General features: G+C 35.3%; 1 protein-coding gene and 1 non-coding gene across 9 annotated transcripts in view; both read left to right on the top strand.

Annotated features, from left to right (window-relative positions):
* LOC149781212 (G protein-coupled receptor dmsr-1-like) overlaps positions 1 to 21918 on the top strand; it is a 470961-nt gene that overhangs the window by 410866 nt on the left and 38177 nt on the right. The window lies entirely within an intron of this gene.
* Trnas-uga (transfer RNA serine (anticodon UGA)) lies at positions 12000 to 12081 on the top strand. Its single transcript has one exon. It is a non-coding gene; the product is annotated as a tRNA-Ser (tRNA).

Here is a 21918-nt window from a genome sequence, read left to right as displayed (position 1 = left end):
AGGTAACAAAATGTATTCAAATGACATAACATTTAAAATATTTGATGAGCACACTGTCCTTGTAAGTAAAATAATAGTTTCTATTTTGTAATTATTGATTTATTGATTTTGAAAATATTGTGACCTCTGGCCCATATTACAAGGAAATTTTAAGCAGCAATTTACGCAGGATGGATAGCGCTCCTTGGTGATAAGAAAATAAACCGACATTTACTTTCTTTATCAAACAGTTGTTGATTTTCACTAACATTCACTTGTTATACTTTAAAATCTGCCTGATCAGCGGTGAGATACCAGATATATTCTGTAACAAGTTTGAACCAAAGTGGCTGATATTTAGCTTAGATGTGAGTTCGTATTCTATTTCAATCCACAAATCATAATAAAAAATATTTCAATATATCTAAGGAAATATTATTAAGGAAAAACCAAAGTAAATGAAGATAATTCAGCTAACAAGCTATTTACCAAATGAATATGGCCTTTATTTTAATAACACTTTTATAAAACACAAACGGTTTTAATGCTGTCTTCCTTAAATATAAAATGTCAGAAGAAATACAGCTTAAATAAATTAGACCCAGCGTGGATGAAAGCATTTCAAATCAAGCGAAGAGAGTCTCTTTGATGTATTGATCATAAAAAATCACTCTGACGCCACGACTTTGATTGACATACATAATATTCATTTATTTATGGTTAATTGTTTAATCAATTACTTTTCTGTGTCATACAGAGGAACTAAATAACTATCTTTTGCGACAATGTCATTCGATATTTAATTTATATAAAGATATAATATAAATATACAAAACAAATCAACAAAAACACAAACAAAACAACAACAACACCAACACCAACGACAACAACAACAAGCATGATTTTAATACTATGACTGGTTTAAGATAAGTGAAGCCTGGATTCATCGCTGTTTATTAAGATTCCGCTTTTCGGTTATAGATTGCCTGTTGTGATTACCATTAGTATCGATCGTATTCTGCACTGAAAACAGGTGAACCTGAGCACGCACATTTTTTAAATCGTCAATCTATGACTATCTATTCATGAAATGAGGAGTTTAGTCTGTGTTTCACACCTTACATACGTTGCAGCAGTAAAGAGCGTAATTACCATCATGCCCTTCAGTTAGTTTCACCTACGGATATCATTCAATATTATGTCTAGTCAGTCTGACTTTCAGAGCAAGGACTATCTTTCCTGTTTTGATTCACTAAATACTCAATTTAGTTTCGTCTCTTTTTGAATATCACCCTCTGTCAACATCTATTTGAATCAAATCAGGAAAACATGTATTTTGTAAGAGACAATTACATTTCGAAATTTAAAGTATTCGTTGCTTTTGGCAGCTTTTGTGAACATTAAACACACCACAAAGGCAGTAAGAGAAGAGAAAGGACGAATAATTCAAAACCTGTCTGATACATGTTTCAAATCATTCCATGGATGAATCTAGAGTCGCCCTGAATACGTTATACTTAGTTTGTTGGGGGTTTTTTTTCTCCAAGAGAAAATTAAATTCATACCACGGATATATCAGAAACATTTGAAAATGATACTATAGCAAATCAAAATGTCTCTAACAACGACCGCTGTATATATTTCAATAAGAGACAGGTATAACTATAGTCTGTGCAGGAAGCTAATTGATGTGCCAAATAAGGACGAGATTTAATGCTTTCTCTTCAGAAACGCATCGAATTTCAAAATTTAATTATCTGTATACTGAGAGCTATATCCGATGGTTCACTGAAAGTTTTCGCTTGTTATGGGAATTCAGTTTTATTTACACGCAGCAGTCTTATTTATCCATTGTTCGTCCGGTCTCATCAGACAAATTATGTTCAGGTAGTTCGACCACCTGCCTGGTCTAGTCCCTGAAGTAAACTGCGCATGTCTGAGTCTGGTCAACCCGATCAGTGCAACTTGTCTTCAGTAGTTTCAAGACGGTGATGTCGAATTAGTTTCTTTCTAGTTTGATTTATTTATTTATTTATTTATTTATTTATTTATTTATTTATTAATAGAAAATTCATTAGCATGCCTTAAAATAAATCTGAATTCAAAACGTGTTGTTTGCCTTCATATTATTCATGGACACTGACGTAAATACGTGATCCTCGGAAACGTGATAAACTTATTTAGTGAAGACAGGAAAATTGGAATTTATTTCAAGCTAAATAGATTTTCAAATTATCCAGTAGCGTTCAGTTAAAAAAATACGTTTTTGTTCCAAATACCATATCTGTGTTATATTATTTTTCTTTGAAATTTAGTATCGAAAGAGTTCCAAAATCCAACTTTACTCCCATCACTTATATTGAGAACCTGAGAAACCAAAAGCGTATCGCTGATCGGACCACGGTTTATTGATGAAGTCACTCTAGTCGATCTAGAGTTCGATATCACTCTTGTCCGACCATAGGTTTCTGGTATGGTGAACGTATACGCATGTAGAATCACATGTTTTCTATGAATAATGGGAACTACGTTAATATTGACTTCTTGAGAGTAACGGCAAAGCTCTTGTTTCGTTTTTATGAGTTTTCGTGGATAGAAGTTTTATTTTGAGAGCCATTAATAGCTATTTTCTCTCAGTTAATGGCATTTTTATGTGAATAAGAGACATGAAGATTTTGCATTGTTTGTTCCGATAGTGAAAATTCCTATCTTTGAAAAATGGCCAGGTGGAGCAAACGGAGATATCATTGTCGTACGAGGAAGATGGAACATTGCGCTTTTCAACTTTTACATAAGTATAACACGCATATAACGGAGAATCGATGAAAATCATTTGCACGAGTCAGTTAATGTTATGAATAATCATTTCAGATAGATCGCTCATACATGTAAGGATAGTTTTTTTTCTTTTTGTATAAAGAGATAAAATATGCAGTAGTTAAATTGATGTTTACATAGATAGATAGAAAGATACACACATACAAGCTTAAATACATACATACATACATACATACATACATACATACATACATACATACATACATGCATACGTACGTACGTACATACATGCATACATATTTGTGTGGATCGATAGATCGATGCGACGACGGCACATTATTTTGTATTTATGAAAAAAGAGAAAAACTTAAGTATTAGAATAGAAATTAAAATGTTTTTAATAAATAAAAATATACAAGACTACGACTGAGGCTGCACCGTTTGTGAAATATTAAAATTAGTTCAGCTCCTAAACGATCACTCCATAACTTTCCTCTTTCGTTCTACTCGCTTTTGACCAGTAGAATATGTGCTCAGTATCAAACTCTGTCAAATTATCAATGATCTTCACTACAGTTTGTACTAGAATGTGTAGAGTGTTGTTTTATTTGTCTTTGTGGTCGTATTTTCGAAAAATTCCCCTCCATCCCAAAGCGTACATTCCTTTCTGTTTCTCCTACATACGTTATAAACAGGATGCCACATATCTCACAGTCACATGAAATATGGTCTTTCATGTTAAATTTACTACCTGTCTGCAAGATTTGTATTGTGTCTAAATAAGGAAATCACACAGGTTTCATACATTTCATTCGCACTTAAAGCAATCATGTGTATTGATATTACATAGAAAGTCCCTAATGTACTTATTTGTTAGTAAGCAGTAACCAAAGTGCATTTTGAAAAACACTAACATTTTCTCTAGTATATGTTGATGCAGATGCTGATCGTTCGTTGAAATGGAAAATGTGTTTCTTGTTGCGATTATCTTACGCGTCTTGATGACTTAGATTTTAGTTTCTTGATTTTATATCGTCTATCTCGTAAGTCCTGAGAGAAGGATCGAACGAGCGTCATGAATGTCTTGTCTAACAGAACATCAGTATGTGACATTCAAAAACTCTCCTGAATGTATGCCGTGGATGAAAACTAACTGTATTTAGATTACCTGACGATTGTTAATTTCAATTCAATATTATTTCCCTTGTAGATTGTTATATTTCAGAAATATACACTTGCCATACATATTCAATTTGTATTCATTCAGCTGAGAAACTTTTCTTGTTCTGTTTTCTGAATGGGTCTAAATGAAGAAAATGTCATTCATAAAGCTAACATAGAATAATGGAGGATACTGGTATTATATTCCTTCCTCCTATTCAGCTACATGAGTGTGTGCGTGAGATGGACCATTCTATTGTAGTAATAAAAAATAGTTCCCTTCAAGACAAATGTTCTGTACATTTTGGCCGATTTGGATCGATAGTATCGAATATTGCCTTTCTTTAATCGGTAAAACTATATTCATGATCGATGCTAGTATAAAGCCAATCAATGTCTGCTGAAACCTGGAAACAATTTTAAGTTTTACTAATTTCTTTCACAAGAAAATCACTTGTATCTTTAACGTATGAAAACTGTTTTTGAGCAAACGGTTTATGTAAAGATATATCCATTCGGCAATACCTAACAGAACCTCCCTTTACGTAATCCTATTTTCCAGAAGTTTGTGAAGTTTCGAAAGATGATATATATGAAAAAATTAGTCTTAAATTATTTGGAACCCGGTAATAGACATTGCTTTTGTTCAAAACAGTAGCCTTTGTGTAATATTCTGAGTTCACTTCAGACTCTCAATGCTGCGTTATGCTACATTCAGGCTTCCAATGCTGTGTTATGCTACATTCAGGCTTCCAATGCTGTGTTATGCTACATTCAGGCTTCCAATGCTGTGTTATGCTACATTCAGGCTTCCAATGCTGTGTTATGCTACATTCAGGCTTCCAATGTTGTGTTATGATATATTCCGATTCTCAATGCTGTGTTATGCTACATTCAGGCTTCCAATGCTGTATTATGCTACATTCAGGCTTCCAATGCTGTGTTATGCTACATTCAGGCTTCCAATGCTGTGTTATGCTACATTCAGGCTTCCAGACTCCAAATGTTGTGTTATGATATATTCACACTGCCAATGATATGTTATAATATATGCAGATCCCAATGCTGTGTTATGATATATTCATACTCATAATGCTGTATTATTACATATTTCAGACTCTCAATTTTGTGTTACGATATATTCAAACTCATAATGCTGTATTACGATATGTTCAGACTCCCAATGCTGTGTCATGACATATCAAGACTCCCAATGCTGTGTTACGATATATTCAGACTAACAATGAAGTGTTATTATACATTCGGACTCCCAATGCTGTGTAATGATATATTCAGACTCACAATGATGTGCAATGATATATTCAGACTCCCAATGATGTGTTATTATATATTCAGACTCCCAGTGATTTGTAATGATATATTCAGACTCCCAATGATGTGTTATTATATATTCAGACTCCCAATGATGTGTAATGATATATTCAGACTCCCAATGATGTGTAATGATATATTCAGACTCCCAATGTTGTGTAATGATATATTCAGACCCCCGATGTTGTGTAATGATATATTCAGACTCCCAATGATGTGTAATGATATATTCAGACTCCCAATGATGTGTAATGATATATTCAGACTCCCAGTGTTGTTGTGTAATGATATATTCAGACTCCCAATGATGTGTTATTATATATTCAGACTCCCAGGGATGTGTAATGATGTATTCAGACTCCCAATGTTGTGTAATGATATATTCAGACTCCCGATGTTGTGTAATGATATATTCAGACTCCCAATGATGTGTAATGATATATTCAGACTCTCAATGTTGTTTAATGATATATTCAGACTCCCAATGATGTGTTATTATATATTCAGACTCCCAATGAGGTGTAATGATATATTCAGACTCCCAATGTTGTGTAATGATATATTCAGACTCCCAATGATGTGTTATTACATATTCAGACTCCCAGTGATGTGCAATGATATATTCAGACTCCCAATGTTGTGTAATGATATATTCAGACTCCCGATGTTGTGTAATGATATATTCAGACTCCCAATGATGTGTAATGATAGATTCAGACTCCCAATGTTGTGTAATGATATATTCAGACTCTCAATGATGTGTTATTATATATTCAGACTCCCAATGTTGTGTAATGATATATTCAGACTCCCAATGATGTGTTATTATATATTCAGACTCCCAATGATGTGTAATGATATATTCAGACTCCCAATGTTGTGTAATGATATATTCAGACTCTCAATGATGTGTTATTATATATTCAGACTCCCAATGATGTGTAATGATATATTCAGACTCCCAATGATGTGTAATGATATATTCATACTGCCAATGCTGTGTTATTATATATTCAAACACTCAATGCTGTTTTATGATGCATTCGTTTCTGAAAGAGGCTGATGCTATTCCAGACCATTTAATTGCTTCCAAAATATGCCGACCGCATTCCATGTAAGTGTCCTTTCCTTTTTCTGCCATCCTAACTACCAAAGTTTTTTCTGGGTAAACTTTGCAACGCCATAGTTTCTGCATCTTCGCTATCCAAGGTTCCGAGAAACCTATCTACACCTTGGTGGATCTTATAGCTATATCGGTGCTTTGTCTTAGCGACGTCTATTGAACTTCATGTGTTGCCTCCTTTAGTATGTAATGCCAAACAACCAATAGCGTGGTGCGTTGTACATCCGCCGATGCACTTGACCTAAAAAGGATGCTTTGTACGTTTAACATCGAAAGTATGAACGTGTACGAGAGGGAAGCCATTACATGTCTACTTGGGTGAGAGGTATTTGTGCCAAACACGGACCGGTACTGGAAAAGTGCTTATTTATAAGTCAATTCAAGTTCTGTGCTCCCCTTGTCTCGATCATGTAGAAACAGTGTTCAAATTTGAAAAACCTAATTTTTATTGGATGCGGTGGCTTGCCGCCGCATCCAATGAAATTCACAGACCCGAAGCACATAATCTACACGATATGCCAAGGTGTTGATAGAGTTATCAGAACCTTGGCTAGCAAAGATGTAGTTTCTGAATAAAAACACCAGGCGTGATTTTGTTTCTAATGTTAGAAATTCATTTCCGTTTTCCAAGCAGGCATCCAACTGTATTTGTTCTTGAATCTTGATTTACGAAGATACGTATATCGTAATTGAGCTCCTAATAGATGAGATCAAATTTTAAAAATCTTTTATATTCCCATTTAAAGCATTCACAATTTCCTGTGTCAACATAAAATTGAAAACTCTTGAAAATAAACGGTGGATGCTCGGATACGGATATTTCCTGACTCAAAACATATTCCTCTTTGGTAGAGAAACACGTGTCGGACCGAACCTTTTTATTAATACATAATACTTCATTCATTTAATATAAATTATTTTCTTCTTTTCCGACTCTGTTTTCTGTTTGCGTCAAAAAGGACACTCGTTTGTCTATCATTATATCAAGTCTTCGCTGTTGAGTGAAACGTTTATTATACTGTTTTCTGGTTGCGTTATGGAATGGAAACGTGTCGTAGGCGGATGTAACAATAGTATGTCTTCTAAGTCCTAACATCAAAAAAAAAAATGGAATATCATCAACTAGAAATTTCTTATCAGCTAAGGTGGTACTATATATCTTCATACTTTGCAAAGGGTTTTAATTTTAAAGGAAAATAGTTTCTCCTATTTTCATCAATGGTTATTCTATTTAAAAAAAAACGACCTTGCATATATTAGATGTCGTTCAAAGCGCTTGTAAATCCTTTTATTTTGGCATATTATCGATGGGCGAAATTGGGGTTATAGAGCTTGGCCTTACTTCAAATGTGCACATAACAATAAAACTGCTAACTCCGCTTGGTCGTTTTCACTTCCTCGATTTCAATGGTAGATCGTAAAACAAATGAACCGATAACATTTTTTTCTTCAGTTTTTATATATTTTTTATTCGTCGATTGCACATTCAGAAGCTGGTATTGCTCCCTCTGGCAAAATTCGATTTCCCTATTTTATTTTTTGCTAAAGTTAGTGTACTTTGAACTTATTGGGGGCTGATTTTTCGAGGACATGGGGGCAGCCACTTTGATTAGATGTGTGCTTAGATCATGCATGATTTCCGCAAGTAAAACATGTAAAGAGCTTTCAGCCAAAGTACACGAAAGTGGTATAGTGGTATGGAAACATTCTCTCCACTGTGCATGCTGCAAATTCAAACAAAGTTACCTTACACCTGTCACTCGGTAAGAAGTATGTAATATCTGCTGCACGCCACGTAGAAATTATGTCATATCCTCGATTTTTTTTATTACTTTTTTTGAGAGAGAGAGAGATTGAGAGAGAGAATATGCTACGACTCTGCTCATGACTAGCTTAATTCTGTACACATATTTTCACAATACATGCAATGTTTCCTCCCCAAAACTATATACAGCATACCGTTTATTGTATACCGTCTATTATATACCGTCTATTGTATACCATCTATTGTATTCCCATTGTTTTCTCCATTAACTCTACATTGTCAGAATTGTGCAGTATTATTCCATATTGAACGGGGTCATATTGCACGACACGTGTGTCTAAAATTAGTATCGCGTATTAGGAACCAAATTAATTGTACATAAACAATGTACGCTGCTGTAGCATACGTTTAGCTTTTGGTATATTAGATTTGTTTGTGAATAAACTTTACAAGCTGTTTTGTCCACTGAAAGTAGAAATAATAACGTAGATGCTGAGGGCGAGTTCATTGAGTCACAAATAAAACTTTTAAAAAAGCAAACGAATAAACGTGATATCCGCAATATCCACATCAAATGTAGAGACACACGTCAAAATTGTACTCTAATTTTGACTAATTTACAGGATCAATCACATTCTCCTGACTTATGAAATGAATATGATTTGTGATATAACGTCTTTTTAATAATTAAATTAAAAGAATTAATATGTTAAACATCTTATGATTCCGTGTAATCAGTGAAAGAACAGAAACGGAGGTACGGTTGATTCAATGCCAGTCCATTGCTCAAATCACACTTACGAAATTGAGTCAGCAGTAAAAGGTAAGAATGTTCAGTCTTTCACAAACAGAAAAACAAAACCGGGCTGGATCAACAACAAAAAGAACAACAACAAAATTAATCTTGACTAACTGGAAAAGTCGTCTATATGCGCATTCATTCACATTATGACCCTAAATTTTAATTTAAGTAGACCTAAACAAGATTTTTTAAAAACTAATGTGGGCAACGCGCGATGACCACGTTGTCGTGTCCGTGAATCGTAAAAAGGATTAAGGTCCACCGTAGTACCCGTCGTTTATCTAACTACAAATATATATGTGTATTTAGTTGTTGTTATTGTTGTTATAGGGTTTAATGCCATTTTCAGCACAAGAAAGGCTATACATGGCGGCTAGTATTAATGGTGGAGGAAGAACCCGGGAAAATCCCGGAAAGAACCACCGACCCACGAGAAGCTACAGGCAAGCTTTTTCACATATCCACATTGGCCGAGCCCGAGACTCGAACCCACGGAGACAGAGGTGAGATGGCAGTGATCCGTGACGGAGAGCGCTTTAGACCACTCGGTGCCCCTCGTGTATTTAAATGATTCATCAAACATATATATTCGTGAAAACATGAGGACTTGCACATCTCTTTGTTGCATAAAATTAATTTCGCAGTGGATGGATGCATATAAGTAAACACAGCATTATCAGTGCAAAAGTAATCAGATCCCAAGCCCAATCCGAGAAGCCACACGAGTTACACATAGCTGATAGTGCTGTAGCAACTGGCCATTGCAAATGTAACACAGGATGAGTTAACTCATCAGTATTATCCATATCTTTTCATGAAGTTAGCAAACTAAGAGAGACTGAGAATATATTTCTTAGCCAACCCAATGTAGCATCAGCAGTGTTGGGATTCACATTCATTCCCATTTAATTTATTAACTAAATGGCAAACCTTTGAGGAATCTGCTTAATATGTGATGTGTCGCCTTTGGTGTTCATTGTTTGCTGCTAATTAGACAAGTAAACTTGTTTATTTTCTGATTATTCATTACCGTGCAGTCATAAGGGGGGTGGGGGTGGAGGCGGGCGGAGTTTAGGTGAGAGTCACGATGAAGTAACATAAAGCAATAGATACTCATTTATTGTTAAAAAAATACTTTATGAAAGGTACATTTCAACTCTTATACTTGTGTGCTGGCATATTATTGTTTACTGCTATCTGCGGCGATCTATAATGACAAATGTTCTATTCATGTACGAAGTGAAGGTCACTCGAGTTGCCGCCCGACATCAAATGCGCATGACCGTACCGGATGCGGCTATGGGATAAGTTTGACCAGCTAAAAATAGCATCTAAAAATGATCTATACAAAATTTGAATTTTTGTGCAGGCAGGAGGTCCATGGGGGTGACACCATGAGGTACCGCACTGGGTGACACCAACCCTAGTGACACAACTGAACCATAGGAACATAGCTATTTAACAATTGGACCAGTTCATTTGCAACACTGGATATAATCATGATCGTCAGGGGATAACGAACAAACAGAAAAACAAAACAAGTACGTAACGCAAAGTCATACAGATAATCTGAACTATTTACATATCTGAATGACAGGGAAATCTACAGGAAATGAGGTACATATTGGAAAAGGTCGCATGAAATGCCGTACCAAAGCACACACACACACACACACACACACTTTGCGCATAAGAAAGTTATACCGGAAATGGGAACCAGATGTTTACCAGTTTTCACCACAAAATTTGTATGTTGTCATGCAAATGATTCTTCGTGTGTCTGGTTGTAAATTCACAGCCTCGTTGCTCCTGGAGAAATGGAAAGATGATTATGTTATACCAGTAAGATTTGGCATTGATAACACGTAGAGCTGTTGGCTGAGTGATTACAGCTTTACACTTGACAGCCAAAAGGCATCTGCCGCGCAGCTTCCAAACCCTGCATAAAACAATACAATAACCCCATGTACGATCAAATGTTACGTCTAGGTAAAATCTTTCAAACGTATTCACTAAATGGACACAAGGTTTGCAGCTGTTCTTGTTTTTCGACAACAGCGTGTAAATGAGGAACACTATTATATAACTATTTGGACCAGTTCGTTTGCAACACAGAAAATCACAGGTGCTCGACGCGAGCTTGATGTTAAGGAAGAAAAAACAAAAACAATAATCTAAAGAAAAAAAATCATACAGAGTGACAAAAATATCTTAGATTACCCCCATGATCCGTTCTGACATAGGACCCTCTCTATCATAATATAAAAGAGAGAAGGTACGGAACTTCTAAATACTTCGCTCCACCCATGACCCTCGCTTTCCTTCTGCTATTTCCGTCTTTAAAGGCACATGGCCATACTATATGGCTTGTTTTACTCCTGAGATATTTTTCTATCTATCAAGCCATCATTGACGTTTCTGCGTTGTACCAAACTGAAGTTACGGGCTCCGAAACGTGCGATTTTCGCGAATATTTCGTTGTGGACATGTCCGTGCACATGTAAAAACCGGGGACACGAGTTATATGGACAATGTTTTAAACTCTATGGTGCATCCCTTCTTGAATTACAGAACAGTGGTAGATGCAAAAGTAAGTTATTTACTTACCATTAACTCGATTCAACTTTAGGTATCCTGTTCCATGCAAGAATTATACATTGTCTTCTTTACTGCACAACACATCGTATACATGCATCTCTATTTTCCAAATAGGCAAACTATGCGGCACGAACGTCAACGCCGAAATATGATTGGCTCAAAAGGTTATACGTATTATCATAGAAGCACGGAGTTGTTCACAATGAAAACATTCGCGAAAATTGAATATTGAGATTATATTCGATCTTTATGTTCCTTATAATTTCATCTGTTGTCATGTGATTATTCATCAGCTGGTATGTTGCATCTGTTGTCATGTGATTATTCATCAGCTGGTATGTTGCATCTGTTGTCATGTGATTATTCATCAGCTGGTATGTTGCATAACAACATTTTGTTCACCTGGAACAATGACAAGAGTGTGTCTGTACTTGTAAGATATAGTATCAATAACTTGTAGAGCTGTGATGGCCGAGTGGTTAAGGCGTTGGACTTGAAATCCAATGGGCAATGCCCGCGCAGGTTCGAATCCTGCTTACAGCGGAGTATTCTTTTTTATAATATGATCTCATGTCAGATGTGATATCACATGCCAGAAAAATATATCCTTCTTTCGAACTAGATGTTAACCACAAATTCTATTTTTGCCACGCGTTCAAGTTTTCATCTGGTTTGTTGTGTATTCACATTCTGTTGCAATTGGAAATTAAGATATTACGTTGGTAACACGTGACCTGTGATGGCTGGATGATTGCGTGAGACTTGACATATAATGGGCATTTTCCTGTGCAGGCTGCAAAATCATTCTTGGAACGGCATGCAATAAACCCATATACCATCTAATGTTTGTGAAAGCAAAATCTTTCACCCATATTCACAGTCAGAACAAGGTGTGAAACAGTTCTTGTTTATAAATCACTAATTGTAAAGGAATAAAACATTGGAAAACTTCATTCTGATTAAAACTAAATTTAAACTTTTCTACGTGAAGATCTGACAGCGAAGACTTAGGGGTCATATTCGTTAATTGTTTCAGCCAATCAGATGAAGTCTTATATATTCGCGTTTGAGAGACAATGCAATGTAGCTCAAAAGTATCAATGTGTGCCGAACGATTTTATTGAGATTTATAAAAGCTGCATTTCCATTTATTAATTCAAAGGTCATCATAACATGACCCCTAAGCGGTGGCTGTTATATCTTCACGTAGTACAGTGGAAATCTGATTTTAGTCATGTTGGGAAAACGTGTAGGCAAAATGTTAACGGTTTATTTGCAACACAGTATGCCATGAATTCGAATTAACAAAGGTAGCCAGAGGTTAGGAAACAAATTAGAACACAAAGACTTACTGATAACATGAACAGTTGATATGTCTAAATAAAGAGTTAACAGACAAAATCCGATGGAAAACCGTACTAAAATGTGAACACTTTATACAAAAACTCACATAAACAATGCTGCCGTATAATAAATATTTCTTTTTCATCTTTCCCGGTAAAAGTGGAAGACGGCGACGTGTACTGTTTAAATTTTCTAGGAATTTGTAAAATTGCGGTTTTATTTAAGTATTTCATAAAAAGAGCGGCTGAAATAGTATCGACTGTAAAGTTTTCCAAACTATTTCGTCGTGTCCTAAAAATCCTATGTAACATATACAATTTTGGTTCCCATTAACAACCAAAGTACAATCTAACAGTATTTTACCGTTAAAGACATCTTTCACTGTATATTATTTATTCCTTTTGACACTTCTTGACTTGTTTTATTAATCTTTATACAAAAATGGACAATAACTAAAAGATGGACGAGTCAGTCAAACTTGTTATTATATGCTCATTTTTTTACCCATTAACTTTACATTGTCAGAATCGTTCAATATTCCCCGATACTGAACGCGCGCGACAGTACACATATAGCATTCACGTGAATAAAGGAACTACTTTATATTGTAAACAAACAATGACGCTGACGACAGCACTTTTGATTTGTAAACAAATCATGTACACTCGCGTAAGTTGTTGCAATGCGCATTCATTCACAATATGACCGCAAATTTCAATTTTAACTAGACACACCATTTTCTTTCGAAAGTTATGTCGAGCGCGCGACTAAGCGCAAATTTATCTGGGCGGAGTTATGTGCGCATTAATAATGATGTCATTGTGTAATGACAATCTGCACTTGTGTATTTTTTTTGGAATACGGCATTCATTCATTTACGTTGTTTCTTGTAGTATATTTTGTTTATATAATTAAACCTTAGGTAGAATAAAAAAATGAGCATATAATCACAAGTTCGTACAGTATTCCATCCCAAAACTCGATCATATTTTCCAATACAGATGCAGTAACCTATACTTATTATATGCTCATTTCTTGCCCCCGTTAATTTTACATTGTCAGAGTCGTTCAATATTCCCCGATACTGAACTCGCGCGACAATACACATATAACATTCACGTGCATAAAGGAACTACTTTCTATTGTAAACAAACAATGGACGCAGACGCCAGCACTTTTGATTTGTACACAAATCATGTACACTCGCGTAAGAGGCTCTTTACGTTTGTTTATTTAAATTTGTTTCTGAATGAATTAAAACATGTTTCGTGGACTGCTAAAAAAAAACAGCCGTTTTGGCACATTCCGCGTTGATACTGTGAAGTTCTATGTGACTCACTGTTATGCGTTGGGGTGGGGTGCTCCCAATATTTATTTGAATTACTGTGGAATTCCCACCCTGGCTCGTTTTTGTAGGAAGTGAAATTAGTGATAGAGAGAGGTAAATCTCCGAGCCCCCAGTCAGCAACACCGACAATTAAATTATTAAGAAGACAAAGGTTAAATCCAAAAGAATAACGATTTAATACAAATTAAACGATATTAATTTCTCAACCAATCTGCTTCCTCTCGACCATGTGACAACCTATGTCATCACGTGATATTAGTGTGAGATGGCTTTCCCCTGTACTTGGTTTCTACTCATCTGAGTTTACTACACCAATTGCTTTCCTCCTTCCGGCGTTCTCCGATTCTTCCTGTCCTCCTCCCCTTTTGTCTTCCTTTCTCCTCCTCCTTTCTTTCTCTCTTTCCTTCAACGAGGCTTGTTTGTTCCCCGCCTAATTCTATTCTCTATTTCTCCTTCCGGCGTCCTCCGCCTATTTCTATCCTGTCTCTCTGAGACTCGGGACTTCACTACTCTGTCCCTAAAAGCTTCCTACGAAAAACACAAGGATGTTAGCATTTGTGTTAGCCATCTCGCTCACACTAAATCAACAATCAATCAATCATCAGATCAAGGTTATCTACATCTTTGGTCACGCATACGTGCACATCGAAAAACACACACGTTCTTATAAAAACAACGTTGCAATAAGAGCGGTATCCTACTTATCATACAGAAATCACTAAATTGCGTCACATCAATATATATATTTACTTAATCTCATTATTCTCAACAATATCACAATAATCCGACGCATTTCTGTACATTACACTCCCACAAGTGTACACAAATATTCAAATATCCATATTATTTAAATTTACACACTGCAACCATTTTACAAGCTACCATTTAATTCACAATGGCAAAATCTAGAATATAACATGAATAAATACACTAGTTTACTACGAAGTAACTAAATAGTGAAATACAATATTAATTATGAAGAGCGAGCAATCTACATAATCATAGCTCATTTCTCAAGTACGCATGTAAATTAAACAATACAAGGGTAATTCTACGTGCTAACGATTCTAGTAGGTAAATATACATACTGCACTTAATTACAATTACAATGCCGTAACATTCCGCAACAACCGAGCAAATAACTCACTGACCTTTACGAAGCTTTCTGTCCTTAGAATGTACTAAGAGTTTTCCCGCCAAATCACGAGTGGCTCCCTCGGAATGAGTATATTCTGCTTTACCAGTACGACGGCTTACAAATCACTAATTCGTTATCAGTCCGAATGACTGTTAAGTTCTGATTCGAATTGATGGCCCCACCCTTCCTCAGTTCTGATTGGATATCAATTCTACCCCCAGTCGGTTTAGCTTAACAGACGTGCCTCAGGCCATCTGTCAAGCGGAGAGATTTACAATAGCATCGAGGGTCCTTTGTTCTTAGAACAAAGCTTTTAACATCCATATTTCTTTGTGTTAACACCAAACGAAGGGTTCTTGTACAAACAAAATCGCCGTAACAGTGTAGGGTCGACATACTCATTGCGTTAACCCATTCCTTTGTTCCTGACTTACGTAATCGCGGGCAGGCAAACGTGACAGATACAATGTTAATTTGTTTGCATCATTAAAAAATAGAAATCTTAACTGAGCGTAGTAATACATGTTTTGGGTTTTTCTGTTACGTAGCTATATATAGCACTTGGGATTGTCCTGCTTGATCGTAATAAGGTCATCATAATACCAGTCCTTCAATCAATGGAGGCCAAATTTATCCAAATTTTAAAGAAAGATATGTAAGAATGTTGTTTTTCTTTATTGCTTACTTCGTGTCTTCCTTCACTGGCAGTCTTTATCTTATGCTGTACACGTGACCCTATTTATAGAAGTGGAAAAGTAGTTCTCCTTATAGTTCATACAGAAATGAACGCAATTCATTTTAATCAAGTGGTAACATTCTGACCAATGGAAATGTTACTTTCCTGTACCAGCAACTGCCATGGCAATTATTTAAGATTTCAACGTTGTTTTTTTTCTGAGTTTATCGTGGTATAAACTGTTAGTTGCCGACTCACACAGCAAATAACACCCGAAGGGCGTTATGTTAACTGTTTGTGTCGGTAACTGACAGTTTATACCACGATAAACTTAGAAAAAGAACATCGTTGAAATCTTAAATAACAACGTTAAACTCTTATAATTGAAATTTCAATTATTTGTTATGTTATTTTATTTGCGTCATTAAAAGACAGAAATCTTAATTGTGTGTAGTAATACATGTTTGGGGTTTTCTGTTACGTAGCTACTTATAGCACTTGGGAATGTCCTGCTTGATGGTAATAAGGTCATCATAATAGCAGTCCTTCAAGCAATCAAAGCCACAAAAAAAAAAATTTTTTTTAAAATTGTAACAATGTTATTTTCCTTTAATGTTTACTTCATGTCTGCCTTCACTGGCATTGTTGATCTTACGCTGTACACGTGACTCTATTTATAGAAGTGGGTATTCTTAGAAAAGTAGTTCACCTTACAGTTCATGCAGAAATAAACGCCATTAATTTTGATCACGTGGTAACATCCTGACCAATGGAAATGTTACTTTCCTTTACCACCTACTGGCATTGCAGTTATACATATGCATAGAGATGGGTCGAAAGGGTGGAGATAAATAGATAGATATCAATATGGGTGAGATAAATAGATAAATCTTTATTAAGTTGCCAAGTTGGAAAACATAGAAAGTGTATTTAAAAAAATACGAAAGAGACGTATTTGTTTCATATAGTTTAATATCTACATTTATATCACTGGACCTGTTACAACTTTATGGACTTAAATTAAGTAACAGAAAAGAGAGAAACCCAACAAGTTTCATTTAATTCAACAAATAATTTATTTCCCCAAAATACAAAATACAAATTTAAAAAGAACTTACAGTATTGCAAATTTAATCCCCTCAAAAAGTTGTATCCAAATCCAAAAGGATAGAATGTTCCTAATGATTTCCAGTGGTGTTACGAATGAATTCCAATATTTACTGTCCTGGTGTGCCAATATTATTTGATGTGATCATACATGCATGAACATACACAAGTATTCTACATAAAAATACAAATGGCCTTTATAGTGGGTACTAGAAACGAGTTATGAGCTGATGCAAAACTTTGAACATTGAGTCCATGCCGCCACCAACAACAGCAGCGTCATATTCCTATGTCTCGCATATTTAAAATAACGACAGGATAGAAAAAAACAATTGACTTGTAATTACACTTGAAGAAAATAAAATGTATATATGTACGAAAGGACCGCCCTTCACTGAATATGTCGCTCAACGGTTGGCTTCCTCTACCTCCAGTAATTTGCGAAAGAAAAGTGGCACCCTTTCATAAAATATCATAACATTTTTGCTAACTATCTGAAAGACAGTAATAAACTTCATCCATTCAAAACAGAGACTCTCTCTCTCTCTCTCTCTCTCTCTCTCTCTCACACACACACACACACAGAGATACATACATGATACGTTATTCTTGCATTGTTACTTCGAAATGATTCTCAATATTCTTTGTTTCAAAGAGCCTTTCTTCATTAGTTCTTATTTCGTCATGCATTTGATTCGGCAGCCATGACAAATGATAGAGTAATTTCTGGTATGGTTATTGGCAATACGTCAAGCTTCCAAATTCAATGATCTGGACCAGCGCAGGTTCGAATTCTGTTCGCAACGGAATTTTAATTTTAAAAAAATGCATTGATGATTCTTATTGATTTTCGACCTATACACTGGTTGTGCATAAGTACTTGGCTTTTGAATTCAAACACATCGAAGAGAGACAACTCCAATGGTAATTGGTGTTCTAGAGGGGAAAACACAATAGGTTAACTTAATTGCGTAAGGGAGGCACGCGACACTATAAGCTGATCATTTACACTGTTACTTGTATGAGGCAGAAAAACGTGGTATTCCTGAGCTTTTAAATATTTCGCAATTATTTATGTCTAACTATTATAATATATATGCATGCAAATAATTTAAAAGAGGCCATCCTCACAAACTATGCAAATTAATAGGAAACTATTATTGAATGAATTATGTACTAATAACAATTTATTTGTGCAAACCATCAGGTACGTTACTCAGACTAGATGGAAACACATCAATAAAAAAGCTGTTTTTAAATAAATGTAAATATTGCTGAATTTTGAGATATGTAGATAAATCCAAGAAGATCGACAATATACAGCAATTGTTACCGTCATGTACCTTCTTAAGAAACAGAGTCTGTGATACGTGAACTTGTTTTGGCTGGTTTCATTTAAAGTTTTAAGGCTCATCAACGCATGAACTTTATTCAGTGCAGATTCAACTGTAGGAAGCTTTAATTTCTGGTCTTCCTATCTAAATTATTTTGGTGAAAAACGATGTAATTAATATTTAGATTACGGCAGCTTATGGACAAAGAGAAACAACAAATGAACGCATACAGCAGGTTAATAGCGTATTTATTCCTTTACTAAGATTTCGTCTCGATCAAAATATTTCTGAAAGTCATTTTTGTGTCTCAAATACGCACGTCATCTGGTCGTTAAAGCTCATATATAAAATAAATATATTCCTATCCAAATTCCACTGCTCCCTACAAGCCACGTGCAAGTTGTTTGGGACTTTGCATACATTTGATTGAATAATCTGTAAATGTATAGAACATACAGAATGGGTAGAATCTGACAAATGTAGCACTGATTTGTTGTCAATTTGAATAAGGATACAATAACTATGTTACACATGCAGCACAAAAATACACACTAAACTAATCTTTCAGTCGACGTTTATGTCCGTTACTGTTCGTCGTGGATATTCGTGGAGAAAAGATTTATCAATAGGGATCATGAGAAAAATATCAAATTTATCATTTATACATTGCATGTATTTTTCCATCGTCTTGCTATCCTCTTGTGATGTATTGTCGTTCTCACCCTCGTTTTCTACTTTTCTAACGTCAAATTACATGGGAATAAACATAGATTTAAACGTGGGGCCTTTGTTTGGAATCTTAGTTTGCCTGGCAAGTAAATGTCCAAGGAAGGGTTTCCACGCGATAAGAAGACGCTACATTAGTTCCTACAGCTAAGGCTCTGGTATACACTGGTCTCTTCGTTTGTTTAGTCATTTTTTTTTTTTTTTTTTTTTTTTTTTGTTTTCTTTATAACGATAATTCAACAGATGATTAAATTTGAACAAACGTACCGAATAACTGTCTTCTAAACGTTAAATATAATAATTACTAATATTAATAGATTTGGATTTCCACAAGCCGCACTGTTCATTAAGCAGATCCTTGAAGCTGCTAAGAAGAATGTCACAAATATAGTTCATGCAGCAAATTCCGCCTTCTACAATAATAAATTCACTGAAAGTTCCAGCTGCAAAGTGTTCTTTGAGATTACAAACAAGCTAATGTCAAAGACTAAATGTACACTTCCAACAATTTTCTCTCTGGTCGACCTTCCGGATCTGCTGGCAAAGTTCTTCCGTGACAAAATTCAATACATTAGATATATGCTTAACAATACAATTTCAATTTACTCATAGTCGCAATACAGTTGTAATCCAGACTTTACACGGAAACCATTAACATCATTTGAAACTGTCTCTATGGATTTGGACATTAAGTTGTGAAAAGAGCGCACCAGGGTCATATGAATTCTATCTGATTCAGATATCACTGTTGCTTGAATGCTTAGATTCAATATTGCCTTTACTAACTGATATTGTCAATACTTCTCTCTCTCTCTCTCTCTCTCTCTCTCTCTCATCTGGGTAATTCCACTCCTTTCTAAAAACTGCTATTGTAAAGCTCCTGTTTAAGAAACCGACACACACTTGACCCTAACGATGTATGTATGTATGTATGTATGTATGTATGTATGTAATATATCATGGAGGTGTGGTCACATTTAATAAATATGCAATAACTATTTGTAGAGACGCTATAGAGGGATACAGATACAAAATAACCCTTTTAAGTTCAGTTATGTCCATACTTATACATCCTGGATATTAGTTTCTAGTTATCCATAACAACCGTACCAAAAATATTAATATACCATTTATAGCTTAAGCGTGTTTTATTTATTTTATCCTTTGTAATATACAGTGTAAGTGACCGCACGGTTTTCCTTTATTGTCCACAAGGAATAAATTGCTAGTTTGTAATTTGCATAGAAATCAAACAAACACTAGTGTCTGTAGAGGTGGAGATAAGAGCAAGAAATCTGACCGCTTGTTCCTTAGTCAGGATGTTTATTAATTCTTTGAGTCTAAAAATGAAAACGTTTAAGCTTCTTTCTTAATATTCTTCCATATTAGCAATACATTTTAATGTCAAGGCGATTCCATATTTTTCCTATGAGAATATGTTTATTAATTCAGACTTATTGGAATCCATGATCTTTTTAAGCTTGTAAAATATGACGGGAACAAATATTATCTGTACACTTCATTGAGTAGACAATCATGTTGCGAACAATGTACGCATGTTGCGAAAAATGTCAGAGTAGGTTGTGGTACGTATGGTTAGAAGCTATAATCAATTTCTCACAATAGAATAACATTAATTCGAGTATTTTCACTATTCATCTGACTTTACATCTATTGCATAGAAATAAAATTATATACGGAACACACAAACAATGTATTATATATTCATTACCTTAAAATCGATAGCCAATTCCTCATTTACGCTTTGCCTCTTCATCATTAGTTTCATTATTATGTCAGTAATTAAACTAAAAATACTGCTCCATTATCTTAACCTTGAAAAATCTAGAAATCAACTTTCAGATAAATTATTGCCTTGTTTTCCTCAATGAAACAAAGTTATGTCGTGTTCAAGTATTAAATAAACAACGAATGCTAGGTATCTTCACAAACTAACTATTGTTTTAAAATACTTGAATGCTCTTTCACAAAATCCAAATTTTCCTTTTTATTTCTGTCATTAACACACACCACTACTGTGAATAAAAAATGATCTTAATTATGACTTCGTCAGACAATAAAGCATTGTGCTCCAGGTGACGCATAATATTACTAATCCATTGTCCCCCAGGTGAGGCATAATACTACTAATCCGTTGTCCCCCAGGTGACGCGTAATACTAATAATCCATTGTCCCCCAGGTGACGCATAATGCTACTAATCCACTGTCACCATGTGACGCATAATGCTACTAATCCATTGTCACCATGTGACGCATAATACTACTAATCCAGTGCCCCCCAGGTGACGCATAATACTACTAATCCATTGTCCCACAGGTGACGCATAATACTACTATTTCATTGTCCCCAGGTGACGCATAATACACAAATCCATTGTCCCCAGGTGACGCATAATACACAAATCCGTTGCCCCCCAGGTGACACATAATACTACAAATACATTGTCCCACAGGTGACGCATAATGCTACTAATCCATTGTCACCATGTGACGCATAATACTACTAATCCAGTGCCCCCCAGGTGACGCATAATACTACTAATCCATTGTCCCACAGGTGACGCATAATACTACTATTTCATTGTCCCCAGGTGACGCATAATACACAAATCCATTGCCCCCCAGGTGACACATAATACTACAGATCCATTGTCCCACAGGTGACGCATAATACTACTAATCCAT

Source organism: Sinohyriopsis cumingii, chromosome 15, assembly GCF_028554795.1.
Source record: "Sinohyriopsis cumingii isolate HCF-2022 chromosome 15, ASM2855479v2, whole genome shotgun sequence".
Classification (NCBI taxonomy): Eukaryota; Metazoa; Mollusca; class Bivalvia; order Unionida; family Unionidae; genus Sinohyriopsis; species Sinohyriopsis cumingii.
The sequence above is the reverse complement of the archived record's forward strand: the minus strand, read 5'-3'. Positions and strand labels throughout refer to the sequence as shown.